This window comes from Phacochoerus africanus, chromosome 3, assembly GCF_016906955.1.
Source record: "Phacochoerus africanus isolate WHEZ1 chromosome 3, ROS_Pafr_v1, whole genome shotgun sequence".
NCBI classification, from domain to species: domain Eukaryota; kingdom Metazoa; phylum Chordata; class Mammalia; order Artiodactyla; family Suidae; genus Phacochoerus; species Phacochoerus africanus.
This window is the reverse complement of record NC_062546.1, coordinates 127,679,674-127,691,831: the sequence shown is the minus strand read 5'-3', so window position 1 is coordinate 127,691,831 and position 12,158 is coordinate 127,679,674.

Below are 12,158 nucleotides of genomic sequence, written 5' to 3'. Positions count from 1 at the left end.
CAGATGTCAAAATATGTACAAGAATGCTGCTGCAGGGATTTCCCATTGTGGCACAGCAGAAACGAATCCAACTAGTATCCGTGAGGGTGTGGGTTTGATCCCTGGCCTCGCTCAGTGGGTCAGGGATCCAGCATTGTCTTGAGCTGTGGTGTATGTCGCAGACACAGCTCGGATCCTGCATTGCTGTGGCTGTGGCATAGCCTGGCAGCTGCAGCGCCAATTTGGCCCGTAGCCTGGGAACTCCCATGTGCTGCAGGTGTGGCCATAAAAAAGCAAAAAGCGCGATCGCGCGCGCGCACACACACACACACACACACAAAAGAATTCTGTTCTGTTCAATACAACACAATTTAATGTGTTTAATGTGCACAAACCAAGTGCCAAGCAGTTTGCCAAGGGTTGTGCAAGTCAGAAAGAATGACAACATCATGCCAGCAAAATGTTAACAACAACCAAAATGATAACACTAAGTAATGCGATGTGGTAAACATCTAAAGGAAGAAGACTGCTTTGTTAACATTCAACAGAACACATCTTGTTAGGATATACTGCTCCAATGAAGGTGAGTTTTCCAAATCTATCAACCTAGAATCATTTACATTTTTTAAGTGTTAAATTTTAAATCATAAATGACTTTATTTTAGAAATCTGAAGATAGAATTTTTAATGACAGGATTTCTAAGAGATAACATGTCTACATAATTGGAATTAGATAAGAAATTAGAGGAGTTCCCATGGTGGCTCAGGAGTTCCCCTGGTGGCTCAGTGGTTAAAGAACCTGACTGGTAACCATGGGGTTGCGGGTTCGATACCTAGCCTCGCTCAGTGGGTTAAAGATCCGGCATTGCCGTGAGCTGTGGTGTAGGTTGCAGACGTGGCTCGGATCCCACGTTGCTGGGGCTCTGGTATAGGCCAGCAGCTGTAGCTCCGACTCGACCCCTAGCCTGAGAACCTCCATATGCCTTGGGTGTGGCCCTAAGAAGACAAAAGACCAAAAAAAAAAAAAAAGAAATTATAAAAGTTACAAGTGTATTAAAATACTAGAAGAAAAATGCAAAACAGTAGCATTTTGAAGGTGATAGAGTATATTTTTATGCTAATTTTCTGTACTAGTGTATGCAGCAAAGATTGTAATTATTTTCCACAATTGGAAAATTAAAATGCAACTTTTGTAACTTTTATTAAAATATTAGAAAAGATTGACAGATAGTCTCATTACAGTTTATCAGGGAGCACAGATCCTGAGACCAAGAGATGAGGGCAGAAAGTTTCTTAGGGGGTAACACCTGTAGAAGATAAAAGGAAGCAGAAAGAGTCTTTTGACTGGGATGCTGATCTGACACTAATGAAAGGAAAGGTGAAAGGAAGCAGAATTGAATAGAGAGACATCAATGCCAACAAAATATGTTAACAACTCAGATTATGATGCAAATTGGCCAGCCCAATGGGGAGCAAAAGTTGGCCAATGGAATAGTTCGACATTGGGCATAGAGGGCCCTGTCCTGGTGGACTTGCTTAGCTTTCATTGGCTGGGGGCTGCCCTCAGAAGAACAGGGCTTTACATGAATGCTGCATCAGACTGGGAAAGGTGCTGCAGCTGGAGGCCATCCCATGTCATGCGCTCCTTCCAGCTGAAGGCAAGTTCTTCCTGAATGGAGATCAAATGGCAAACCTCTATAGCTGCCAGTCAGAGAAGCAGAATTTATCAATATATTTTCAGAACTTCTGCTACAAATATCCAGAAATACTAGTGTACTCTAACCAACTAATTATGACTGTGTACTAAATCTTCAGTTTTGTCCTGGTACAATAACACAAATCTCTTTTTTTTTTGTATCTTTGTATATTGGGGGGAGTAATAGTTCATGGCTATGCTGATCTTGGTTTTGGTAATAGTCTTCTAGAAGGTAGAATATATGATATATATATGCATGTATATTATATATGTATAATATAATATATAATGTAGAAAATATATATATATTTAACTTCTTTTATCATCCATCACTCAGGCAGCATGGCAGAGAGGGAGAGACAGGAGTCACAGAATGGCTGAACATAGGACAGGAGAGGAGAGTAAAAGAGGTTATGAAAGACCTTAGATGATTGAGAACAGAAATCAAACAACAATTCACAGCAGGAAACCCAGGGTAGAAAAGAAAGTAGAACAACGTATGGTATTTTCTGAAATCTGATTGTCCTGTTTATACTTTCTAGGGATGCATCAGAATCACTTTGGGACTCCACCCTGGGTAATTATATCAGATCCTCTGGGCGTAGGACCTGGGCATCAGTATTTTTCAAAAGCTCCCTTGGTGGTTCTGACAGCACAACTAGGATTGGGAAATGCTGTTCTGTGGGAACTGCATGCCTGTTTGCAGAGGAGCTTCCCAGGGAAATGTCACAAGTGAAGAACCATCGATCTTTTCCCCCAATTCCTCAGAGGCCCCATTTTTTGATGCCGAAGAGAGACAGTTGGGATTAGTAACCCCCTGTACTCTCCCAAATCATCAGAGCCTGACAGGAGGATCCTCCCCTCCTTGGGAAATCACCTGGGCAAAGCAGGACACAGTGTAGGTTGACTGCAGTTTCATCCAACCCTACTACCCATAGTCATAAATAATGAATATGAATGGAAGGATCTGGGGCCATGGAATTCTTAAGCCCATTCATATTTCAAGTTTAAATTCTTAAGCCCATTCATATTTCAAGAATGTTCCTTTAGTTTTCTGTGAATGCAGATGCCAATGTAAAAATTCTGCTTTTATAATCTCTCTTTACCACTATTTATCACTCTTTCCTGAATGAAAAACAAAAAACAACAACAAAAAAAAGGAAACTAAGAAAAGGAGGGAGAAAGTACGGAAGAAAGGGAGGGAAGAAGACAGGAAAGAAGAAAGAGCACAAAAATCAAAACTCTCACAAAGATTACCAACTAAACAGTGGGAGCATATCACCATGAATCTGCTCAGCCAGTGGGCAGAGAAAAAGTTGGATATCTGCAGAGATGGCCATCTGCTTTCTATTGTATGATTTTTTGAAGAGGAGCAGGTGAAGCAGAACTACAGCAATAAAGAAAATGGCCATTAGGGAGTTCCCATTGTGGCTCAACAGTAACGAACCCAGCTAGTATCCATGAGGACTCAGGACCCATCCCTGGCCTTGCTCACTGGGCTGCAGATCCCGTGTTGCTGTAAGCAGTAGTGTAGGTCACAGATGCAGCTCAGATCTGATGTTGCTGCAGCTGGGTGAAGACTGGTGGCTACAGCTCAAATTTGACCCCTAGACTGGGAACGATCATATGCCATGGGTGAAGCCCTAAAAAAAAATATATATATATATATATGTATATATATATACATATATATACATATATATACATATATATATATATATATATAGCCACTGGAAACTCGAATGTCCTTTTTCACACACACTTATTTCTAGAATTCCTCTCAGTTTTCACTCAGGGAAAACACGCAATAATTTTTATTTAGCTTTTCATTCACTCAGTCGAATGACAGTATAAACTCACCCCTGTTAGCGATGACCACAGATTATCCCCACATTCTCCTTGAGATCACAGAAGAAGCTCTAGGGATTAGCAAACTCCTGGAGTGGAGTGAGGATGCATTAAAATCCTCCATTTCCCTGGAATGGGCTTCCTTCTTCAATTTAGAAAGTAGATGTTTCAGAAATTCAAATTTCTGGTTAAGTTAGAAATTATTGTTCAAAACTGACCTGAAAGTAAAAATTGTATCTAATATATTCATAGATAGCTTCTACCTATTTATTATGACCCCACAGATTATACTGTGGCTCTAGAAACATCTTGGCATAGAAGTAATAATTAAATGTAATGATTCTCCAAAGCTACTCTTTTTTTTTTTTTTCTCCCCTCTCTCATATCTATCTGCTAATGGGAAAGCCTCTTCTCCAAACAAAGCTTGGGGATTGACAGTTTGTTTGCTTTTTTAATTAATGTATTTACCTGTTACAGAGAATGGATGGGTATTAGCAATCTATTATGCATATAACATAGACAAAATGCCTGTTGTCCAACATTGACATTTCTGTATTATTTTTGTTTTGCAGAAAGGTAAAAAATCAAAAAAAAAAATTTAAACTTGCTGTGGAATGACCAGATAATGCATTAACTTTCCATGTACACAGAAAGAAAGCTCTTTCCACAAGTATTTTTTTCGTAAAATCAAAGAACAAGGATATGACAATTAGAGAAGGGGAGAAAGAGAAGAAAAGTGGAAGAGGGAGGTCACGGTGCAGTTCTAGCCATCAGTAAAGAGCATATTCTTTTTTGCTTTCTGTGAGGCTAAAGTAACTGCTGATGAAATGTCCTCACATATTCTGTCAATGTCAGAATGCAAACATCACTAAATAAACCCTTGTGTCAAAATATCACATAGTGATTATTTACACTTCTTGACAACACCAGTGAATGACAAAGCTGCCTCTATGGCTGTATAAGGTTGCATACCAATTGTTAGAGATAACACAGATGAAGGACAATGAAGTCAGCAGAATTCATTTCAACTGTGCCATTAAATTAGATATGTTACCAGTGGCCAACACATACTATGTGATTCTCCTGAAAGAAAAATATTGACTAAATTGCAAATCATTTAATAATTACAATGCCTTTCTGAGTCCCTGCTATGCAGTAAATAGTCATACTGAAAGAGAAGAATCATTTATTTTTCTTCTGTATTTGCTCATTGTTTCACAATGTTTCTTTTGAAATTGAATTTGAATTCCACATATTTAAAGGAGATTGCAATCACTAATGAAGTTTGGATAACACTGAACAAACCCCAATGACACAACAATACTGTCTTTGTAATATATACATGAAGTGACTAGGAGATCCAGGCCCTTTGTTCCTGAATCCCATATTGTCTCCTGTCCCAATTCTAGTAGGTGAGATAGAAGGCAGAGCTTTGGTCAATGGGACAAAGATATGTATCAAAATCAAATAGTAAAATTCACAAAGTGATTATAAATCTGCTATCACACATTTCAAATATTAAAATAATTAAAAGACATTGTTTTATTAGGGATAATATTCTAACATTCTCCTCTATTAATTGTCCTGACACTTACTGATACATTAGATGCTGAAAATACAATTCACTGTTGTCTACATCACTAGGCCTTTTAGGGTCTTGACAAAGATCTCTGATAATGCCCCTGCTGGAATATGAATCCTTGCCTTGAAATTTGTTTTGTGATCTTAGACAAGCTACCAACCTCTCTGTTCTTGGCTTTCCTCATCATTAAAATGAGATAGAAATAACTCCTACCTTTTCGAGGTAGTTATGATGTGAGAATTAAATGACAATCTACATAAAGCATGGAGTCAATATCTGGCACAAAATATTTTTAAATTCAGTGAAAAACAAATTCAAAAATTATTTTTAAAAGAAGAAAAACATCCACATGGAGAACTTCTAATTTGCTGTTAGCCTATACATGATTATAGCCACAGAAATATAATGAAATTAAAGCAATGACCACACTCCAACGATTCCTATATTCACCCTTTTTTATAACATTGTAGGTCCACAAAGTACAAACTCTGTTTTCTCAACTCAACAGAAATGAGTGTCTGCTTTCATTCCTTCATTCCCTGCATGTTACCACTTTCCTGCTTCTCTCTCAGTGTTGGCTATATCTGAAGTTCCCCTACACTGGTTCTGCTATTTGTGGTCTCATAGGCATTTTCATTCATTCCTATTCAAGATACCTTTGCCTATCGGTGGGAGGATCTCATTCCACCACCACCCAGGCCCTTGCCTATATATAAGGAAAAAACTGGCTTCTTAGCAGTCCAGCAAAAAGATAGCCCCCACTCAGTCTCCACAACAACAGAACTACCACTGGAAACAAAGCAAAATCAAACCTTCCTTAAATTTTTCCCATAAGGAAATGGTGAAAGAACCATTCACCAGGACACTTTTTGTGAAGTGAAAGGGTTTGAGCAAGCTCTGAAGCATCTGAAAGAGGATGGAAGTGTTTCAAGGTCAGACCTCAAGTGTTGCTTGTCAGTCCTGTGAGGGAGGAAAAAGCATAAGAGGAAGAGAGAGAAGAGTGGAGAGCAGCCTCAGTGCTGGGTTGGGAGACCTATCACTCTGGGAGGTGATTCCTCCCCAAGATAGTCTTCAAAATTCACAAAAGTTATTAGTCTGATGATTGATTTGAAGCCAGCGAAGTGCCTGCAATTCACACTCCCCTTGATATAAGGTAAAGCCAAGGCGGTCCTTGCAGGTGTAAGAGCTGAAAGAAAAAAATACATAAATAACCTCCAAAAATCTCTTTGAGGGTTTTGGATTGGATAAAAGCCATAAAGTTCAAATCAAGCTGGAATAGTCCTGTGGAAGGCAACATGGCTCTAAGATGACTCTTGTTTTATAGTCTTGATTTTGTTTTGGGGGTTTGTTTAAAAACATATTCTTCACTAAGTCACAGAGACCAGCGGCTGCACCAAACAAGCTTTACCACCATTAACCTTTCATTGTAACTGTGTGGGTTACAAAATGACACCAGTGATAAAAGAGCATTTTGAAATGTGGCTCAGTAGGTTAAGGATCCATTGTTGCCACTGCTGCAGTTCAGATCGCTGCTGTGGCGCAGGTTCAATCCCTAACCCAGGAACTTCCACATGTCACTCACATCACGGGTACAGTCAGAAAGGAAAAACAAAACAAAACAGGTGAAAACAGAGCTATTCCTGCTGAAGCTGGGTTGGGGCACAGAACCTCATCAACACAGACCTTTCCTCCTTTCTCATGGTAATCTCCAAAAATGCTGAGAAACTACAGTGCTCTGAGGGGCATAGTCCATCCTCCATGGCTCTGGAATTTACTAGATGGAATGGAAAAGAGATGGGGTGAGAGAAAGATGCCAACTTCATCCCAAACTGTTTCCACTTCTGGGATGCTCTGACATTTGGGGAAAGACGAGGCTGAGCCAATAAAAGTGAATTCTTTGAAGGACTTCAAAGCCTCATGAAATAAAATTCCTTCCTTCCAAGGGAAGAAAGAATGAGGCCGAGAAGCTAGTAACCAAGCCTTAGTCATAGAAGGATGAGCAATTCTGCCATAGGTTACTTGTCACACAAAATGTCTCTCATCCAGGCACTAATGGTCTATTATAATGCATGAATCTTACAAATGTGCAGGTGTAGAAAAGGATTGATGGAATTCTAAATCTAAAAAGAATAGACTGTCTCATTAAGAATTCTGTGAAAAAAACTGTTCGGTATAAACAGCACGCTTTGGTACCCTTGTGGAACAGTATTAACACTGCAGGAGAGAGCTATTTTGAAAAACCTTGGTTTCTAAGCATTGGGATATCCAGAGAATGCCTTGTCTGGCTGCTGTGAGATAAATAACCTTGATCCCCATTTCAGAATAGCACTGGGGGCTGTCCCAGCCGGAGAGTAAAATGCCCAGGAGAGGCAGCTCCAAAAGCAGTTCCCCAGCAGGACCCTGAAGGAAAGGACAGAGATAGCAGTATACAAAGTTTCCCTCTCAGCACCTCCTTCCTCCCCAAAAAGGAGAGAGAAAATGTTGAGAGTTCCCTGGTGACCTACCATTTAAGGACTCAGCCTTGTCACTGCTGTGGCTCAGGTTCGATCCCTGGTCCAGGAACTTCCACATGCTGCATCAAGTGGCAATGAAAAAGAGTTAACCACGTAGAATGGAATTGTATAACCTTTACTACTTCAAGTTTTAAGAAAATAATTGGTCCAGTTCCTTCTCTGCTCTTTTATACACTATCTTTGCTCCTTCTAGAAGATCCCTTTCTTTCCTCATTGTGCTAAGTTGAGCTCCACAGCCCTCTGGAAGTCACATGTAAAAGATACACCTCAGCCTGGTTGCCTGACAATAGATTATATGTGTGGATTTCTCCTTCCTCTTCTTTAATGTGAAAAGCTGGTGCTACATTACAAGACAAAGACAGGAAATTACCCTGGAATCACTGAGGAGAGCATTGCTGAGAAAGATAATCCACCTTAGAATTATTGGAAATAGCTTTCCCTATACACAAAGGAGGCCATAGCCTTGGATGAGTAAAGGTGGTGGCCCGATGTGTTTGAGAGATAATGCAATAGAAGCCACATGTTCTGGGTCCATGAGGTGGCAAGAAGCTGGCTTCTACCCTAAACCAGTGTTCATGGGACTAGATTTGTCTTTCTGGGAGGAAGCCCTATATGCAATTAGAAAATCTTAGTCACCAGAGCTGGAACTTTGGGAAGAGAAAATAGTCTCCTCAGTGTTCTCCAGAGGCAACTCCCAGGTGCAGGTTCAGGCAGTGCCTTTCCTGGAGCCACCGTGATCCCCTTTAGCAGCTCAGATGTGCCCTGCGACTGGCATCAACATAGACCGAGCCCCACTGTCTCATATTCAGAAAGCTACCAAAGATTTAAAAGGACTTGAACCTCAAGACATTAGCCTCTTTGATTGAAGATTTTTCTCTTTCAAGATGTTTTGAGTGCTCTTTTTGAGAACCCTCAGAATTTCTACTCATGCCCTCAGATTTCAGATGGACTGTGCAGGCTGCCTATAATTCCTTCCTCAGCTTCCTGCCTTGAAAGTACATCACTTTTCTCTCTTGCTTTCCTGGCAGGAGCACCCCCCACCCCTGCCCCGAGGGGGTGCGGTTTCCAAGATGGCCCACCACCAGTTCCACTCCCCACAGATACTCTGAACCACTGAGTGCAGTATGCTTCCGGTAAGAGGCCTCTCACCTGGCTACCTTGGCTGCTCTCTCCAGACATAGCTCTTTGTTCCACTTTCCAGGTGTGGTTCTTGTTCCCGTGTTCCTCAAGCTCCAGGGAATCTATGTCAAGCTACCCAAAATATTCTCATGCAAATCCTTCCATCTGGCTTTATCTTTCATTTTTCCCTCATGGGAAATTGTGAGGACACACAATAATCTGTCAACTCTTTAAAACGCAGTATCACTACAGTCTTTTAAATAGCAGGTGAAATAATGTTGTCTAAACCAACTTCATAATCTTGGAGCATGTCTCAAAGAGGCCTGTTACTTTATTTCAGAAACATAAGGACTTGGTAACTATTGTTCATGACTTTTGAACTTTCTGATTAGTAACACACAGCTGTAAACTTTGATAACATTATACCTGGATCACCTTATACAGAGATCACATTATACACTGAGAATGCAAGGACTGAGCTAACTGTTCCACCTCAAAAGACCATTTTCTAAGAGGCAGTATAGACAACAGCTTCTCCTAAGGCAGAAAAATTGATCTCAAGTCGCCCCCCTCCCCTCTGTTATTGGTTAGTCAAGGATGTGCCCTCAAGGGAATTAGTTATTCCAGTTCCCCCAACACACAGGGACATACACCATACACATACACACCTGCTTACACATTTTGACATCAAATATAAATGCCTGTATATCACTATTCTGCATCAATAAGGAAGCCCTAGGGCAAGAGGCAGGAGACCTGTGTTGTGAATTTGGCTACAGTCTACTCCTAGTTATTCCTAACTATAGTTACTGGAGATAGAGCAAGTGAAATAGGTGAGGCATAAGGACTGAAGAAGATCATTTTAAAGTAATGCATATCTGAGACTGAAAAAAAAATTACTAATTTTGTATAGAACACAGGTATCAACTTAAACCTATTTGCCACATTTTACCCCCAAAATAAATGCCAGAAGATTTAAGAATGTAGAAAGTGAAACTATCAAATAGAAAGGGATGTTGATGCAGATTCCCCTCTAAAGCACAGCTTCTAAGCACACCGGCAATGGAGGAGACTGCAAAGGAAAAGAAAATGATCAGGGGGAATTCCCACTGTGGCTCAGTGGTGAAGAACCTGACCAGTATCCATGAGGATGCAAGTTTGATCCCTTGCCCCACTCAGTGGGTTAAGGATCTGGCATTGCCATGAGCTGTGGTGTAGGTTGCAGGCGAGGCTCAGATCTGGGTTGCTAAGACTGTGGCATAGGCTGGCAGCTGTAGCTCCAATTCAACCCCTAGCCTGGGAACCTCTATATGGCACAGGAGTGGCCATAAAAAGACAAAAGAAGGAAAAGGCCAAAAAAAGAAAGAAAGAAAAGGAAAGAAAATGATAAGGGAAGTAAGTCTAAATTCCATGCAGCACTGAAGGATGCACTGATGCATTTCTTGAAGCTCTTTCCTTCCCTATTATCCAGAAGACTACCCTTCCTTGCTCTCCTTCAATGCACTGAATTGCATTCTCTTGGCCTCCTTCATTAGTGTGCACTACAAACATTATTCTTAGCTAAATCCTTGTCTTATTTCTATTTCCCCCTCTCTCTCTGCTCTCTGAATGTTCTTGTTGACTCTCTCAAATTTAATTATCTGTAGGGTGATGACTTCCAAACCTGTTTTGTCCACCCTGTTCTTTCCTGCGCTCCATATCAATATTTCTGCCTCCAATTGGATATGTCCATGTTGTTGATGTTGATTTACAGGCATATCAAAATTTGTGGGTTCAAATCTGAAATCAATACCCTCTTTCCTAGGACGTATCATTGCCCCTTCTTCTGTCTTGAGGTGCTATTGGAATTACCATCCATACCCTGCCCTAAGACAGAAATCTTAGAATCATTGTTGACTCCTTTCTTCCCCACATTCAACACATCAGCTTCTCTTGTCAGTTCTTCCTCAGAATGTCTCTCGAGTTTGGCTTGTCTTGTCTAATTCCACTTCAGCTGCCTTAATTCAGAAGCTCAGGATCACTCATCTGAAGTATTGCAATAGCTTCCCATCTGTTCTTTCTCTCACCAGGCTCTCCTACTATAGTCCCTCCACCAAATTTCTGCCAAGTGATCTTCCTGAAAGCATTTTTAATTGATCGTGTCCCTATCCTGTTTTAAAAGCTCCCTTGTTTTCACTTCTCTCAGCAGGATTACAATTTTTTAAAAACAATATTTAGCCTCAAGCTTACCTAGAGGACAAATATATAATCCTCCACTGCTGTACTCCCACTGCTCAGGCACCAATTAAACACCTAGATCATAGCTTTGTAATCTGTCCATTTATGCTTCTGGAAATACTAAACTGTGCCTTCTCTCAGAATAGGAACTGTATATTCTTCATATTTATATGTCCCAGAGCATAATATGTTACCTCAAACAGAATAGGATCTCAAAAATATTTGTTATTGAATGACTAGTTAAAGATAGGAACTAATAAATTAGCATCTTTCAAAATATGTTCTAGAAGTATATTAAATATTGTTATATATAAATATGTTTTATAGATAAACCCATTTGGAACATTTTAGAAAAACAAATGAAATAATTTTTTACTGAAGTATTTCTCAGAATCACTAATATTCCTTAAGGCACATCACTAATCTTAAAAAAAAAGCAATGTAGTATAAAAACATTCACTGAATTTTTTGACTACCAAATCAATTTTTGAAATGAGTTACATTCAAAGGAAATTATTTTGGGAGTGCTTTTATATGTAGTTTTACTAATTCACTATAAGAAGATAATGAAGATAGGTTCTTTTCATGTGCATCTTTATTCATCAGAAGAATACATAATATGACCCAAAGGTTATATAGTTTTCTTATAATTAAATTTAGACTGCTCTGCAAGGAAGGTGAAAGCAACTTGGGCAAGGTTACTTTTCCAATGCCATTCCAAGCAAACATTATGGACGATGTCCTATTTCTCACAATGGCAACAGTAATAAATAAAAGATCACATTGTTTTCTAGATTGTATTTATATCCTTCACAAAACTGTTGGCTCAAACCCTTGAGAACTCAGGGCAATGGTGACAATGGAAAACAAGCACATTGATCATTACTCTATATGTAGCAAAGCAAACAACCCAAGGAAATAATAACTACTTTATGATTATGGTATTTCAGAAGAAATATGCATTATTCTCAAATTTTCCTAGGTAGAAAATGATTTGCCTAGTTATTAGAAGAGGAGGGTTCTGATTCCATCCATCTGTACTGGGACTTGGAAATCTGTCTTTTCACAAGTCTTCCTTGTAATTCTTATGCAAATGGTCCCAAACTAACAGACAATACTTTAACATACCCTGCCTTTACTTAGAACAGTCTATTAAAAGGCTACACAAAAGAAAGTATACAAACAGGGTGTGATGGCTAGTTTC